General features: G+C 42.1%; 1 protein-coding gene across 1 annotated transcript in view; it reads left to right on the top strand.

The window, feature by feature from the left end:
* The first annotated feature begins 1,516 nt into the window (after positions 1 to 1,516).
* drd3 (dopamine receptor D3) overlaps positions 1,517 to 17,874 on the top strand; it is an 82,390-nt gene continuing 66,032 nt past the window's right edge. The window contains exon 1 of the mRNA XM_043700640.1: positions 1,517 to 1,558. The gene's annotated coding sequence lies outside the window, so the exon portion shown is untranslated. The remainder of the gene's footprint in view (positions 1,559 to 17,874) is intronic.

Here is a 17,874-nt window from a genome sequence, read left to right as displayed (position 1 = left end):
GTGTCTGCGTGGGTTTCCTCCGGGTGCTCCGGTTTTCTCCCACAGTCCAAAGATGTGCAGGTCAGGTGAATTGGCCATGCTAAATTGCCTGTAGTGTTAGGTAAGGGGTAAATGTAGGCGTATGGGTGGGTTGCGCTTCGGCGGGTCAGTGTGGACTTGTTGGGTCGACCTGAAGAAGTGTAGAAATGTGATGATTGAAATGTCATTGTAAGTAGGGGTGGGGAGGGAATGAAGAACACAAGGGAAGATCTGAGATAAGGTAGAATGAGGGAAGGATAAGAAATGATGTTACAGAACAAAAAGCTAACAAATTGAATGGTTAAAAATCACACAACCCCAAGTTATAGTCCAACCACCTGATGAAGGAGCAGCGCTCAGAAAGCTAATGCTTCCAATTAAACCTGTTGGACTATAATCTGGTGTTGTGTGATCTTTAACTTTGTACACCCCAGTCCAACATTGTTTCCACACTGTAAATAATCTAATCTAAAAAAAAATAACCATGTTTGAAGTTGCTGAGTATTTGCATACAAAGAAAGTAGAATCAGCTGCTCTAGTACATGGTGTAATTCAAATAAGTTTCCACCAGCATATATTCTTCACAAATTCTCTGTTTGTTTGTAATTCACTGACAGAGTTTCTAACACTAGTTTCTAACACTCTGACAAAAATGAGGCTATCAGTCAGCAGTTGGGAAACCAATCTTAAGTGACCTTACGCTAAGGGAAACAATGAAGGTATATATATCTATTTTTATACATGAAGTGAAGGCTAACTCTAAAAATAGAAATGAGGTTGTAAAGAAATAAGAAATCTGACGTACTAATAAAAAATGTTAATGGTGGAGGGCATTGCAAACCCAGGGAAGGAATGAGAGAAATAGCAACAATGGCAGCAGTTTAGTCCGTGAGATTGAGTGCAATCATGAAAATGGAAGGAGCTATTAGGCAAACTAGAAAAGGGGGAGACTATTGAAGAATCTTATGAAATGGGAATTAAAGAAGGGATGTTATTAAGAATGGTAAATAGGTGCTATCTACTGACCAGAGGGAAAATGTTCTCCAATTGGTATGTGGAGGATCAAAGTGAAGGAATATAGAAAACATGCAAATGTGGGAATCTGTTAGAAAGGGTGGCCTTTATCAGAGGGAGAATAGAGAGGGCTCTTGGCACATATGATTGACTTGTGTACAAAATAATCCAGACCCATTGAAGAGAAAGGTACCTTTGCAGGGTACCCATAGACAAAAAGGGCACTGACAATGTGTGCAGAAAGATTTTATAGGACTTCTGCCAAATTTCATCAGGGGATTGAAGTACTGATAGTCATTTGAACATAAGTATTGCTATAATCTTTTGTCAAATCTTTTTGTCTTGTGCTCATCAGGACAATTTGCAAGAAAATCAACGTAATGGTTGAAGAAGTTTTATTGGATGGGAAGAGCATGCTGATTGGTTGGGAAGTAGATACTCATTACTAGTGATATTGCCTTGGAAGATACATCAGCTAATGATGACAGACTGTTGACTGCCAGGCTGTGTTTGCAGTTTAAACCAGGTACGTTGACTATCATTGACCAAGGCATTGCAATAAAAAATGAACAAAAGAATGCTTATTATCTATTTTGAGTTGAAACAGGCTCAGTGTATCGACTTGTTCTTTCTGTCTGTAAAGAAAGGGCTATGTGTATTAATAGAAGTAGATTCTAGCCCACTGGAAGCCTGGTTGGCAATCCTAAACTGGTTGCCAGCATAATTCTTTTCATCCCTGTTCAAAAATACTTTATTGTGACTGATTCATTTTACAAAATCATATTCAAAACTTCTGGAGTTGTTTCTCAGCTCCTTGAGGACATTGAAACACATGGTCATACTGAGAGGCTGACACTGCCCCACTGTCACACTATCCCCATTTTGCATATCCCTGAAGCAGAGCAATAGGTGCAAGTATGTGTTTTTGTGTTGCTTCTCAAAGCAATTGTACTTCCTGATGTAATGCAAGTAGTCTCTGGAAATATCAATTATCTGCTTCATCTTAGTCATAACACATGTTAGGATTCAGCTCTGGATTAACATTCCCAACGTATGGACACTTCTCAGTGACATAGATTCCATCGATGGCCTCTCGTGAGGTCTTGAAGCTAACATTACAGTAGTAGCAGGGAAGATTCTCCTTGCTGCCTTCCCAATGAGTGTTGCTTCTTGTTCTGGAAGCTGGTGGGCTGCTTTGGCAAACTCTCTCAGTCTGATGGTCCTTTATTTCCTGCTTCAACTGAGGGAATTGGCAGCTTAGTTGTTTGAAGACTTAAGATTAAGTAGCAAATGTCCAATCACAAAATCATACCTAATATTGGGCATGTACATTCCAAACAGTGGTGCACTGTGTCAAACATAGAATTGTAGAATCCCTACTGGCCTATTGATTCAAAGTTTGTGCGAAGATTTGTAGCTCGGGTGCTTGTTGTTGTGGTTCTGTTCGCCGAGCTGGAAGTTTTTGTTGCAAACGTTTCGTCCCCTGGCTAGGCGACATCATCAGTGCTTGGGAGCCTCCTGCGAAGCGCTTCTTTGTTGTTTCCTCCGGTGTTTATAGTGGTCTGTCCCTGCCATTTCCGGTTGTCAGTTTCAGCTGTCCGCTGTAGTGGTTGGTATATTGGGTCCCGGTCGATGTGTTTGTTGATGGAGTTTGTGGATGAATGCCATGCCTCTAGGAATTCCCTGGCTGTTCTGTCTGGCTTGCCCTATGATAGTAATTTTGTCCCAGTCGAATTCATGTTGCTTGTCTGCATCAACTAGCCACGAAACGACACGACCAGCTATCCTTAGTAGCCACACACGCAGACAACAAGCAACATGAATTCGACTGGGACAACACTACTATCATAGGGCAAGCCAGGCAGAGAACAGCCAGGGAATTCCTAGAGTCATGGCATTCATCCACAAACTCCATCAACAAACACATCGACCTGGACCCAATATACCAACCACTACAGCGGACAGCTGAAACTGACAACCGGAAGCGGCAGGGACAGACCACTATAAACACCGGAGGAAACATCAAAGAAGCGCTTCGCAGGAAGCTCCCAAGCACTGATGATGTCGCCTAGCCAGGGGACGAAACGTTTGCAACAAAAATTTCCAGCTCGGCGAACAGAACCACAACATCTTCACTGATTCTCCAAAAAGCAACTTGCCCATATCCATCTCCTGTCCTTGTAACCCTGCATTTACCATGACTAATCCACCTAGCCTGCACATCCCTAGACATTATGGGACAATTCAGCATGGCCAATCTGTCTGACCTGCATATTTTTGGACTATGGGAGGAAACAAGAGTTACTGTGAGGCAGCAGTGCTACCCAGTGAGCCACACAATATATTTTGTTGACTGTTCGTAACAAAGAACATACTGACAGTACTCAAACAGCCATGTTTACAAATTTCACAATTCTTTGTTCAAGAATTTGCTTGTAAATTCAGCTATCTTCTAGATCTACTAGAAATTCAGTTAGAATAATTAAAGTACTGAATGATGTTTAAGTATGCTTTCAAGTATTTTGCAGATGAATGTAAGTGACCTGGAGAAAAATATACTAAACATTGAAGTTGTTCCATAAAATGAGAAAGTATAGTTTGAGAAAAATTCTTGAATAGGGACTGACTCGTGTGTTGGCCATAATCAACTGGCCATTGTGATCTATTTGCTCTGATTAAGATAGAGAAAAGACTGGGAAAGAGAAAAAGGCAGTGAAATTTCTTGCATGAGGTCTTAGTTCAGCAAGAACAGGAGCAATTGGTTTAAATGGATAGTCTTATGAGTCGGGACATCAATCCATTAGGAGTCAAGTACAGTAACCAATGCATCATCAAGAAACCATTCAACTTAAAGTCAGAGTCATAAAGATATACAGCATGGAAACAGACCCTTCAGGCCAACTCTATAGTGTCTATGCTGTCCAGATATCCTAAATTAATCTAGTCTGATTTGCCTGCATTTGTTCCTAATCCCTCTGAACCCTTCCTATTCAAATACACACCCAGATGCCTTTTAAAGGTTGTAATTCTACCAGCCTTTACCACCTCATCTGGCAGCTCATTCCATACTTGTACCACACTCTGCGTGAAAGAGTTGTCCCTTACTTAAAAGAGCCAAAATGTAAAACCACAAAGATACTCTGAAAAAGCTATTTGTAATGGACAATATTTAGAAACTGGCCAAACATTGCCTCTCAGAATCCCACAGAACTTCGAAACTGGACGTAAAACAGTCTTGATACTAGCAATGGGTAATAAAGTGACACAATGATAGACATCTTTCTAAGATTTTATCTCAGCCATTAGATTGTTGTGAACTGCTCTGAAACTGTAAGTAACATTTACTAGCTAATGAGTTACATGGGGCTAGTGTATGTGAAGGCACTTCCATATTCCTCAAAAATGCTAATCCTAAAGAACTGTTTGTTTAGAGCAAAACCTGCTGGCGTGTTAGCAGGATCTTCACTGTCGTATATTAATAGACTGTTCGTGAAGCCAAGATAGAAGATTGTTGCAATAGATTTGGGAAGGGGTTTGTGGTAATCATTGTCATGGGTGATTTTTTGCTAGTTTTAAGCAACTTTTGTTTTGCAGTAACTGGAATAATATAAGCAGCACTGTCCAGTATGGAAATATATTTAATATGAACTAAAACAGGACAACTATGCTAAAAGAACAGCAGTAACAGAGGCAGCTTTTCAGATAATTTTGCAACAGATTAGTGGTGTGAGTGCAGCTTAGATGATGCCAGACGAGTATTTGTGAGGATCATACTGAAGGGAGCAGCGTACTGATGTTTGTCAATTTATCAAGGTCACAATAAACTATTAAACAAAGAATTTTAAGCTGTGGCCCTTTTCTTCACCTTGACATGATCGTATTGAAGCTTGGATTTAAGAGGGGAGGTGAACATTCATGTATGCACAATAGGAGCCAATATAGGTAGCGAGCATGGGATGAACACGACTTCCCCAGATTCTTCTCTCATCAATTGGCTGGCTGGCATAGGAAAAAGTCTTTCTTAGTTCCAACTTTAACTGTATGATTGGACACCGTCGGGGTGATTAATATAAAATAAAGGGGAATCAATAATAGTACAACCTTAGTAAACGCCCAATCAGTCTGATTACCCTTTCCCTGATACGGGTTCCGATCAATCAACCTACTACAGCCAAGGATGGAGGCAGGAAATCAAACAATATGCAAGACTCAATCAGCCATTTAATGCTTGCACTAGTTCTGACAAAGTTCTTTTTGTTTTCCAATTTCCATTTTTTTTTAAATAACATCAAGAAAACTCACACAGAGTTTTGGAACAGGACAGGGATTAGGATAGTTAAAGGTTAACACAGTTCCCATTGCAGCACAACCTGAAACTACTTTTCTGCAAACTGTCAAAGATCTGAGTGCAAAAATTCTGACTGAGTGTTCCCAGCAGGAAACCATTATCAAGAACACAAGAGGACTGTTTGTAATGATTCTGCAGTCTTCATTTATACAGTGGCTCTTCTCGATATGTTTTTTAAAGTGTCTCCTCTTTTAATTTGCAAAATCATCTCTTAGCCAATTATTCAGACCTGTCTTCTATCCTATTATAAATCTTCCCTCTTGTCCTCATCACCCTCTCCCCTATCTTCCCTTACCTCTGTACTTGGTTAAATGCTTTTTCTCAATACAGTAGCGCCTCGACTTACGAACTTAATCTGTTCCGGGATCCGGTTTGCGAACTGAAAAGTTTGTGAATCAATTTTCCCATTGTTCGGATATTCAAAGCGCGCGGAGCAAAGCAGAACAATTACAATGAAACCACGAGCTTTTTGCGTCGCACCTTTGTTTGTACCTTGAATTTCATACATACGTTGAAGCAAAATTTTACGTACAATCATGTTCGTAAACCGATTTGTTCATGAACGGGGTCGTTTGTATGTCGAGGCGCTACTGTACTTGACAAAAAGTAATTGATCTGAAATGTTGTCCCTGGTTCTCTCCCCATACATATTGCAAGACCTGCTCAGTAATTCAAGCATTTTCTGTTTATTTTGTCAATATTTGTGCATGGGATGGTGCAATACCACTTCAGTTTTGATCAAGCTGTGTGTGATGTGTTCCGATGGCTTGTTGAACATCCTTACTGCTTTGGGCTGCATTATTAAGGGGATTTGTTTTCAGGGAGGTGTGATTCAGGTTCATCCTATTTATAGCTTGGTGTAAAATAAGTTGTTCCTTTTTCCTGATTTCTCAGTTGACTATGACATGCATTGCACACAAATATCCTCAAACATAGAATCAACTCATTTAATTGCATTTTTGTGGGCAATGCAGAAGATTTAAACTTAAAATGCCACGCAAAACTTTCTTTACAGATTGGCCTTTATGAGAGTTAAGCAAAAAGGAAAAGAAAGTTTATCTCAGTTGTGCAATATTTAGAAAGGAGGAGATCCACTTGGCAGCTTCCCAACCTCCATCTGTCACTCAAGGTGATAGGGTGTTGCTGGTAACTGGTTGCATCACACCCTCCTGATGGCTAAGGTGTAAAATGCACATTGGAAATGTGTGATATTAATGTGAACAGTCTGGGATGTGGATGATTCAACAAATGAGTAATTTTCACTTTCCGCTAGCTAAATTACCACAAACAAAAGACAGCAAGATCTGATTCATGCATTTTTTTTTTGCTGAGTCTGAGTTGTGTTGAGTCATTTGTCCACCACAAGGCTTGGCAAATTTTTTGCCATATCTTGCCATTTTGTCTCATTCGCATCCGATACTCCCACGTATGTCACGTCTATTGTCCACCCCAGTTTCACCACGTGCTGTTCCCAGAGCAACTCGCCACTCGATGGAAATCCACCAAACATTGGCATCCCTGTGCCTGCTTCATCTTTCAAAAGTTGCTCTGATCTGGATAAACTTTGGCAATTTGAAGCTGCCCTGCTTGTTCATGGGCAGAATCTCATGGGTGTTGGAGCCAGGGAAAGTGACACTATGATTCTCCAACAGGGATCTGGAAGTCCTGGTGGATGGTGCAGAGGCAAGGAGTCCTGGAGGGCCAGCTGAGGGAGCCACATCACACTGACCCTAGCAGCCTGGTCTGAGTCATAGAGATGTACGGCATGGAAACAGACCCTTCAATCCAACTCATCCATGCCGAGCAAATATCCTAAATGAATCTAATCCCATTTGCCAGCATTTTGCCCATATCCCTCTAAACCCTTGCTATTCATTTCCCTATCCAGATGACTTTTAAATGTAATTGTACCAGCCTCCACCACTTCCTCTGGCAGTTCATTCCATACACGTACCACCATTTGCAAGAAAATGTTGCCTCTTTGTTCCCTTTTAAACCATTCCTCTCTCACCTTAAACTTATGCCCTCTGGTTATATCTTTTCCGTAGCAGGAAGACCAGAATTGAATGCATTATTCCAAAAGTGGCCTAACCAATGTCCTGTACAGCTGCAACAGGACCTCCCAACTCCTATACTCGATGCTCTGACCAATAAAGGCAAGCGTATCCCAGGTCAGTGCCATCTCCACGATCCAGGGGAATTGTCAGCGGAGCCATTCCATAGGTCATTGACCTTCTTCGCTGCACAGTTTAATTGCCACATTCTTCTCTCTGCTCCTTCACACTCTCCCCATCTCTGCTACTGCACCAATCTCCCTCCAAGGCTCATGATCACTCACTCTCACTATTGCCTTAACATCTTCCATAACTCACTTCCACTCCTTACCAACCTGTTCTACTGCAAATCCTTTGCATGCTCCCTCATTCCCTTGAACATTTTAATCCTCCTGTACCAGGGCTAACAGCCACGCCTCCCACTATCATCTCATTTCATCCTTCTCTTTCTCCCATTACAGGAAAACACAGCTCATAGAAGAGCAGGGAGAGTCCTTCCAGGAGGAGGGATGCTGGACATTGTGATCCTCACCTTATACAAGGAGACAACCCTGGCCCTCACTGGAGAAGACTGGGACTGATCTTGTGAGAATGCATAGACATCCCAAAGTACCACCCTCTGCAGCTCTCACAGTAACCCCTCTGACAGTGTCATTCATTGCATGCCACTTCTAACCATTGGCCCTGACACCTTCCTCTCTCAGATGTGCAGATCCTGCTGCATGTCTGCCCATCTCCACAAAGAAACAGCCAGCTCCCCCAAAGGACATCTCCTCAACCAGTCAGGAAAAGAGTTCAGAGGACCCCGAGAATGTATCAGTGAGGCTGCCTTCTACATACCTTCCAGCCTGGTCACCTCAGTGGGAATGTTAGGATTCACGAGTGTCGGAGCATGATCTGGTGAGCACCTCACTGGGACATCTCTGCTGCTGGCTGAGGAAAAGATGGCTCAGAGGGCTGACACTCAGAAAGAGCAACCAAAGGCCAAGCAAGAGAGGAGCCCATCGTGTTGCCAATCACGCACATGTGCATTTGGGGAGGGAATCAGGAGATGCAAATGGAATGGACAAGTTAGTAACTCTACCCCTAGTGTAATGGCCCTTATTACCAAGAAGCTGTGTCAGTGCAACGAGTCCTGTGATGATGGTCTGTCCTCCTCTATGAATGGATTAGCAGCTGCCATGGAGAGTGAAGTCCACCACTCATCGGGTCTGCTGAAGAGGTACATCTCAGGCCAGAAGACTCCAGCTGCTCCTTCCATGCTCACAAGGAGATAGGGCACTGCCAGGTGCCATCCAACGACCAGAGGAATTGCACAGAGGCCCCTCAGAAGTCTCCTATCAGAAGTATCCAGAGGTGGCTTCCATGTCAACCATGCCTGGCTCCCTGCAACACTTTGAAGTTCAAGTCAAGGTGGGTCACCTTGCTGCTGGTAAAAGGACTCTTCGCATGTCTGTCCCAGCCAGACCCCTGTATCATCCAATCAAAGCTCCAGAACAAACCACCTCCACATCCAAGCAGGAAGCAGTGAGTACACTCAGGTATAGTGGGAGGGAGGGGTGGAAGAAAACTGATTGAGGGCGCTCTGGTGATATAAGTGACAATGCACAGTGCATATCTTGTACTTGTGTTATAAGGAGCACTGTTTTGACCTTATATACGGTTATTTGGCTCTTTGCTTCGCCCCAAATGTTCCAACATGAAGCATAACTTCACAGCTCTGCACAAAGTACCCTGGATCCCACAGCTGTAGTGAGAGCCGAATGCAGCATCTAGAAACAAGAAAAACAAGATATGCACAGGGCAATGGATACTGCTGAAATCTTTGGCCCTTCTTCCACAACACAGGGAAGTGCAACACAAGCAGGTAGGGGGTGGGGGGGGCAATGCATTAGGGTGGCCAGGGATGAGGGACCCTGCAGGTCTGTGTCCTGCACTGTGCATGAATCCCTGTACAATGTTCTTTCCCTTTAAAAGCTCGAAAACCAGTTAGTCCTGATGTTTCCTTCCTCACAGGTTCAGCCACTGACCCCACCCACTCTATTTGCAGTCACAGCCATTTTCCACTCTATTGCACACTTCCAGTTTCCTGCTGCAGGAAAGGTGACAGTGAGCACTCCTCAGGATGGTAGCTTGTAGTCATCACCTCTGCAGATCAGTGACTAACATCCAGTCCCCTTTCTGATAGACCTTCCTGTGAACCCCTGGGCTTTGCCACTACAATTCAGGTTTTTATCCAACCCATCTACATGAGTCTGCACCTGCCCACCTTTCCCACCCAGCCCTGAGGTGACTTTGCCAAGTGTGGGCATACATTGTACCCCTCTTGGAGATAAGGTGCTTCTGACTGTGGGTGAATACCTCTCCTACATAACCCTCTTCCCAAGATTTACTATATCTCCCTTTACTGTTTCCTTACATCCTGCTCCCTTACTGAATTTGGGAGGTGAGTTGTTTGGAGATTTGTGTGCTACCTTCAACTCCTTGACTTCATCTCCGCATGTTCCTGACTAAATTTCTCAATGTGTTCAGTGCCTTTCCAAATGAACCGTCTGCACGTTGGTCATTTACAGCCTGGGTCTTCCATGAGTCAGTGGGAATGTTGGACCTTCAGGGATGCTTTGAGGGCATAAGTAACAACTGGATTAGGTTACATGCTCTCACAAAGCAGAATAGAGGTAAATTTACAGCATTTGTGTAACCCAATTTACAGGCTGGGCTTAATATTAATTCTTGTTTGTCAGTAAAAGTTGAACACATTTCAAAAACTGGTGAAAGAAACTCCCTCCGTATGTTTATCCAAAAAAAATATTAACAGGAAAAATCGCATCAGTATCAATTTTGTTATGAATTAACGTAGCATCTGGCTTTGCTTTTTAAAACGTGTTTACATATTTGGGATAGGCAATAAATGATAGGCTAGAAAGTTGACTTTAGAAAAGATTTGCAGTTGTATACAGTTAGTTCTGTTATAACATGGTGGTTGTGTTTCCATGTGACGTCGTGTTGTAGAAAATTGAGCAATAAAAGTTATGGGGCCTATGGGAGAAACTGGGTTTAGGGACTCCAGTTTAGCGAATCTGCCCATTACTAGTCAGTTACAGAAATGCTCATGAAATTTCCTAATGTATTGTTGGATTCTCGGCTCCTTGTGGAGTGAACTTTACCCACAACCCGGCTCTCTGTCATTAAACTGTGTGAAACTTCCCAAAGTGTCTTTTTTTGTCACCGAGTGAAATCTTTCTATTGAGGGAGTGGCCAAAGGGCTGTGATCCTCTGAACGGCTGGACTTTTGATGGCTCTCGAGTTTCTCTCTCTCTCTCTTCCCCCTCCTCGGCCCCCACCCCCTCAACTCTGTGCATGATCTCAGTAAGCGTTCCATCAAAATATTCCAATGTTCGTTTCCCCCACCTTAGTTGCAGATAGAAGCAAAGAAAAAAAAACACACGCACACAGACGTTAACCTGTTCCAATAGATGCGCCGGCAGGATAAACCACAACCGGCTGGTAATGCATGGGATGGAATCGCATAACAGCGAACGGGAGTTTTTTTTTAAAAGTCCGCAAAACATGTTACAGTCAAATTGCGTTTACGAAACCGGAGAACAACAAAGCTAGAGCTTTGTATTTGGCTTTCTATGTGGGCATTATTCCTTCCTGGATACGATGAAAAACTGTTTGACCACTTGGTGGCAACAGAATACTGTTTTCAATCAGATTCTCTTCAAAAATAGTCTGTCCATCGTTCGTAGTAGGATAGAAGGGAAAACAATAAATATAAAGTAAATATGCAGCGATATTGAAAATTTTGAGATCTCTGCCTCATCTAACCTGACAACTCAATGTATTACAGAGACAGTGCTGCACTCCCAGAGTTGACACTTCTTGACTGAGATATTAAACCAAGGCCCTTTCTACCCTTTCAAGTGGGTGTAATTGATTCCATGTCACTAGTCTAAGAAGTGATGCATTCACAGTATCTGTCAAGCAACACCATTGAGGCAGAGGGCAGGATTTTCCCAGGCCAGTGCAGGTCTGTTTGGGGCAGGGTGGGGAGTTGGAGTGGGATGGAAAAGTTCCACATATTAGCATACACTTTTCCAGCTTTCCCTGGACCAGCATTGAAAATCTGAGGGGAACTGGTTTGTATCTGTTGGTAAGTATTTAAAACTTGTTATAGTGAGTTGCTCTAGATTTGAGTTCTGGATTTGCCATTGGGATGAAATCTGTTACCCGGCATTTCCAAATTGCCAAACTCTGTGAGGTGAGAACATAAAGGGAAGATCTTCTCCATTGAGACTGATAAGCTGGGATGGTTTTCAGCCACTGGTGCTGATGAGTTCTAAAAATGGCTGTTGAGATAATGCTCTTCAATGCACTTCTCCTCTCATTCACTGCTTCACACGTGAGTGTTAACTTCTTGGAAGTCACTCTGCTGCCTGTCACTTCACTCCCTTCAGTTACACTTCCCTGTGGCCACTTTCCAATTCAGCAGATTATGCAGCTCCACTATCCACTTGTATTGAGGACCAGAAGTAGATGCAGCTCCAACACTATCTCCAGCAGTCAGAGAAGCATCACCACCGATATAAGTAGTTGCTTTCCCCTCAGACAACATGGACAAGTGGGATAGATATTGGAAGGAGACATAACCCCCAGCATAATGCCAAGAGGCAGAGGAGCAATCCTCCCAACAGGTCTGAGCACCAATGCCTCAGGCATCTCCGATTCGCATGGCAGGTCAGTGCTGCTTTCTGGAACAGTTAGTCACTTGTTGACAGTGGCCAACAAGAGGCCTGTCACCGCTGGCCATGTCTCTGCCTGTCATCAACTGTGCACTTTCTTCAGCTGCAAGAATGGAAAGGAGAGGTGTGAGTGTTCGGAATAGTCTCTGTGCAGAGTAGGAAAGGACACCATTTGTAGAGGATAACTGTAAGGTATGTGTGTGAAAGGCCAATCTGCTGAAAGTGTATATGAGCATGGCTGCTCAGATGTGGATGTGAGGTTTCTGATTGAGTAGAGAGGATTGAGTAGAGCAGTAAGGTACCTTGTGAAACAGACACAGAAATGGACCATTTAGCCCTTAAGCTTATTCCACAAGTTTGGCCTCAATTGCATATTCCTACCTCCTCCATCCCACCCTGCCAACCATTGACTCCCTCATAGATCAATAATCGGGCTAACAAAGTTATTCTGAGGAGTGTTATTCTAGAGATTGTTAGCTCTGTCAGAATATAAACTTGGTCAGGCCACTCATCCGTCAGTCTTCCTGAGGTCCTGGATTGTCCAACTACATTGTCTCAATGGAGTGACCACATCAAACTGCTGACTTCGTCAGTGACTTCAACCTGCCTGTCTGGAGAGGTTGGCCTCTTCCTTCTCTTTTAGAGATTTCACCTCACATTAGCCACTCACTCTGAGGCAGAACTTTTGGGGTAGAAGTGAGAATCCAAAAGAGTAGCCTGCACAGGTCGTCCCTCCATTCCTGTGGTTGCTTCAGCCTCAAAAATCCAAGTGCAAGTGAATATTTCTCATCTATACAGGGTCTTTTGAATGAAAGAATCCTGCCTTGGCAAATTGGATGGTTATCCCACCAACACCAACTTCTTCCCTTGATCACAGAACCTGGACAAGATGGCAATTGACTTCCCCTAGTTGAGAGTGATTCCTAGGTACAGAATTCAGTGAGCCATGTTTCAACAGTGACTAGCCCTCACAGTCTATTTCTTAGGTTGTGAAGCAGTTTATGATGTCCATAACATCAAGAAACATTTTATTTTTAGAGTATACTTCATTCAAAACATTTGGGTTGATTCTTAATAGGGATTTATCTCTCCAGGTCAAGGCAATACATTATCATTTAAAAGCGACCCAAAATTATCTTCACCAAATTCTGACATGAGATGAATGTGAATTTCTGGCAAAGATTGCTCTACAAAATATTTACTTTGCTGGATGTACGAATTTTCTCCCACAGGGACAATTCATTTGTGATATTGCTTATGAGAGGAAAGTAAAATCTGCAGAGTACAAAATTGGCTTTGTCTGATTCTCTCCTCATGATATTTCATTCAGAAAATCAAAATTAGGTTTAGTCTTCAGGTGAAGCTTTCAGGATTTCAAGGGTCAGGGATTCTGGAGCAGATCATGTGGAAACAGTTCAATTCTCTCTTGGAATATATTCTATCCTCATGTTTATACAACACTTTGATTTGATGTTATCATCAATGGTTAAAATTTTCATAGTTTACAAAAATATGCAAAGCAGTAAAATAGAGATGGTCACGCTGTCCATGCTGTTGAACCTGAAGAACCAGCAGATTAAGGTGGAACAAGTCATGGAACTATCACAAACAGGCACACAGTGTTGAGTTTTGTTCGGGAAGATGGGAGCCAATACAAGTTGAGAAGTGCAAGGTGGAAGGAAAGGGATTAGTGTGGGATACGATGTGGTGTTAGAATGAGAGTTTGTGTAGAGTGGAATTCAGGAAACTGTTCAGCAAGGCACCTGATTTGGAAAAGGGAAGTGTGGAGATATTTAAGCTTTACAGCTACTGTGGAATGAGACAAAAATGGAGGCAGGTGACATTGCTGAGGTGGAAGTTTAGGTAATCATAGTGATTGATGGATAGATTTTAAGTTTGATCAGAAAACCACCATTGGGTTAACCTTTGCAGTGTGCTCATAGAGAGATGTAGTAGTATAGAGGCATATACATTTGAGATGACCCGAACTGGATGGTTGCTGTCTTCTGGGAATTAAACCTAGTAAATGACAAAGGATGTCTGCCCTGATTAAACAAATTGAGCTAACATTTTTCACCATTACTATTGCATTTAGGGGCTACCATTGTCTTTCCTTCTGAAAGCTATCTACGTTTTTCTCTCTGTTGCAAAACTCTGTTTCATTTTAATTTCCCTTTATTCTCCAAGTTCCTAGGATGTGTTGTTGCTGCAGCATTCCTTATTATATGATGGATCCTTCCCACAGTTAAATTGATGAATGATACATCAGGTAGATTTGCTCCAGTATGTTCCTAAGGTTGGGATCTAAAGGGCCTGACTGGTTTAGTGTGATAGAGAAAAACCAACTGATAGCTAAACAAGAAGATGCTCTTATCTTAAACTAGATTTAGTTTATCGCAAAAGAGCAGTCAGATACAAGTTAAAAGGTATTATAGACACTAACTAAGACTACAAGACTCTATCTAGTCTGTTTCCTTTGAGATCCAGAGCTGTTCACCCACCCAAGTCTGTGTAATGTCTTCATTTTGGGCAGTGCTAATCCACTCCTCAACATTAACCCTTTCAGAGCCTAACACTTTGTACAACATTTATCTTTTGTGTAATTCCTCTCTCGAATATCCCTATCCACCATGCTGCAGAACTGAAATGATCTGAATCAGTCTAAAAATGATATTTTCTATGACTGTAAACATGGTGCATTATCACCCTTATCATTCTCTCTAACATGGTTGACTACACATTCGTGCCCAATGCCTCTTTGCCACTGTAGGTCTCAATGGCAATGGGGTTGCCCTGATTTGGCCTTATTCTTACCTATCCTGCATTAAATCCTACTCACCCATCGCACTATGCATGTTGACCTACTTTGGCAGGTCCTGCTTATTCCTAGCTCAACATCCGCTAAGGTACTGTCAACTGGTGAAATTAGTGAGAACATTGCATTGAGTGACCCATGGAGCACAAGGAAACTAGAAGAGTGTCAAGAGAATGATAATGTATTGGCTTCCCAGTGGAGGCTGACAAGAAAACTGCCTATGGCTTTCAAGTCATTTGCTACAGATCTGATAGTTAGTGGCCTGAGAAAATTGTATTGTGAAATGTTATATATGGAAATAAATTTACATTCTGCTGACTTTCCATTAAATAATTTATAATTATTCGTCCAGAATATTATAAGGCATGTTGAGAGTATGCAATTTGTTTCTTACATAGAAGAATAACAAGCTGGCAAGTACTTTTCTGCAAATCACCGTCAACTTTCATGAAATCAAAGTCACAGCTAGTGCAGTGGCATCTCCTTCCTGTTGATAGTTACAATTATCAGAAGTGTTAATACTGCCTACAGAATCTAGAATTGGCTGTTGAAGATATGCACACATTCCAAGATGTTTAACACAGCGTTATGAAACAAAATTTGACCCTGAGCAAAATAAAGAAATATTCAGGGAAGTGGCCAAAAACTTGGTCAGAGAGCAAGATTTTAAGGAACATCTTAAAGGAGAAAGAAAAGTTGAGAAGCAGAGTGTTGGAGAGAGGGAATTGCAAAGCTTGGGTGAGTGGGACTTGTTGTAAGTTAGGACATGGGCATCAGAGTTTTCAATGATTCTATGATTACATAAGGTAGAGTATCGGAGATAGGTCAGACAGCATTGGAATAGTCCATTCTAGGTGTAAACAAAGGCAAAGATCTCAGCAGTGGCAGAGCTAAGGCAGGGGTACAGTAATCATATCAAAGAGTTAGAAATATGTCTTAGGTATGTACTTATATGTGCTTGAAATCTCATCTTTCGGTCAGATAAAACACTGTGTTATGAACAGATTGTTTCAGTCTCACGCTGTTGTCAGTACTGGTGGAAGTTTAGGTAGTTAGAAGATGCTGGCTTCAGTCTTTCCATATGTAATTGTAGAAAATTTCTGAAATCAGTACAATAATTTTTCCATCTTCACCTCTGTTCCACATATTATTTTTGGATGATTACGATGTGGAATTGTGATATAACTATAAATTGTTGCAGTTTTTTCTTAGCTTTCTGCTTTCAAGCTCCTCCTTATCTTAGTCTGCTGTCATACTGTGGCTTAAATATCCCAAAGTAAAACATTTCAAGCGGCAGCTACAGAATCCAATCACAACTGGCAACCACTTGTTTAAGCATCACTCTACCTTTGATGTCAACATGTGGTAAAATATTCCCATTTCCCCCATCCAGCTTATTACAAGCAGAAATAAATGGTGAGTAACAAGTAGTCGTTCTAAAGTTTTATCAAAAAGATGTATTTTGGTGAAAGCAGAATGATGCAATGAGGTGTGTGCATTTAGGAAGTGCGATACAGTGTAAGCCAGGGTTTCGGAGAGTTCAAATATCCTGCCTTGGCAGTTAGAGAATTTAAACACAGTTAATTAAAATGAACATGGAATAGAAGGCTTGCATGACACCATCAAACTATTACATTGTTGTAAAAACTTAACAGGTTCAGAAATGTATTTTTAGAAAGGAAGCATATTGACCTGGTCTAGCGAAGGTGGAGTTCCAGACCCAAAGCAATGCAATAGACTCATAATCGCCTTCAGTTCAGGAGAAGCACACCACCCAATTGTCTTAAAACCATTACAAAAAGATAGATAATCCATATGCAATGATTTAGAAATGGGGCCAAACATCATCTAAACAAAAACAACTAAAATGGACATTAAATTCAAGTTTCAACACCACATCCTCTGAAGGAATTAAAAAAAAAGTTTGATGCAGGTAGTAACATCTTATTGCAGGTTATAGGACCTGAATCCCAGAGCTCCTCTCTCTCATGAACTCCGTTTCACTCTCTGTTCTCTCCTCAGAATGACTGTTTGATTCCCTTGGGGGTTGGTTATATTTATGCCTATGCTTGCAGCAGATGCAGTGCGTGACATTACGTTCTGAAGTGTTTTCCTCTGAGGCACTGGAAGCTCAGCCAGGATCTCGGGGAAATCCTAAAGAATTAAAAGATGTACGTATGTTAAGAAGCTGGCTGCAAAATACACTTCAGATACCGCTAACCCGGCTTAATATCGTATGCCACAGTACAATGAGTAAGTGAGTGAGAGAAAAACAGGAAAAGGATATTATTAGCTGTGAGCCTGGGGAGGGCTCCAATTTCACCCTGCATCATTCTCTCCATCAAAACCCAGTGTGGCCTTCTGAAGTGCATCGCACTCCCTCCGGTTGGCTGACACTGTCCTGCCAGAAGAGGCAGCATGTGGAAATGTTGGAAGTTTGAAGAGCGCCCACTGTGACACTCAGGAGTCCATGTGAGTAAACATACATTTTGCAGCTATATGTTTCAACAAGTTTATTTTGTAGATTCACCTTTACTGTCGCTATTGTTCCAAGAGTTCTGGTGATAATTGCTACTGGAAAATTTACCATGGAATGGAAGGAAATGCAGGGGTGGGCAAATGCCTTCATATTTGGTCTCAGCAAAGCTGAGAGGGAAGTCTTTGTTGCTTGATGTGAGGAAATGGTAGGTGGTCTTTGTTAGTGTTCTAAAACTGTCACTTATCTTCCCATCTGCTACACCTGCTGAAAGTAGAATGCAGCCTCTGTGTCTGTGATTGTCTGTGTCACCTTAAAATCACAACGCTGTACTGTGGTGATGGACCCTCAGCATTAGTAGGATCCTTGGTAGACCAGCTCCTGAAGGAGCATCTCCACAGCTC

Source organism: Chiloscyllium plagiosum, chromosome 12 (genome assembly GCF_004010195.1).
Source record: "Chiloscyllium plagiosum isolate BGI_BamShark_2017 chromosome 12, ASM401019v2, whole genome shotgun sequence".
NCBI classification, from domain to species: domain Eukaryota; kingdom Metazoa; phylum Chordata; class Chondrichthyes; order Orectolobiformes; family Hemiscylliidae; genus Chiloscyllium; species Chiloscyllium plagiosum.
Note: the sequence above shows the minus strand (reverse complement) of the source record. Positions and strands in the feature narration are given on the sequence as shown.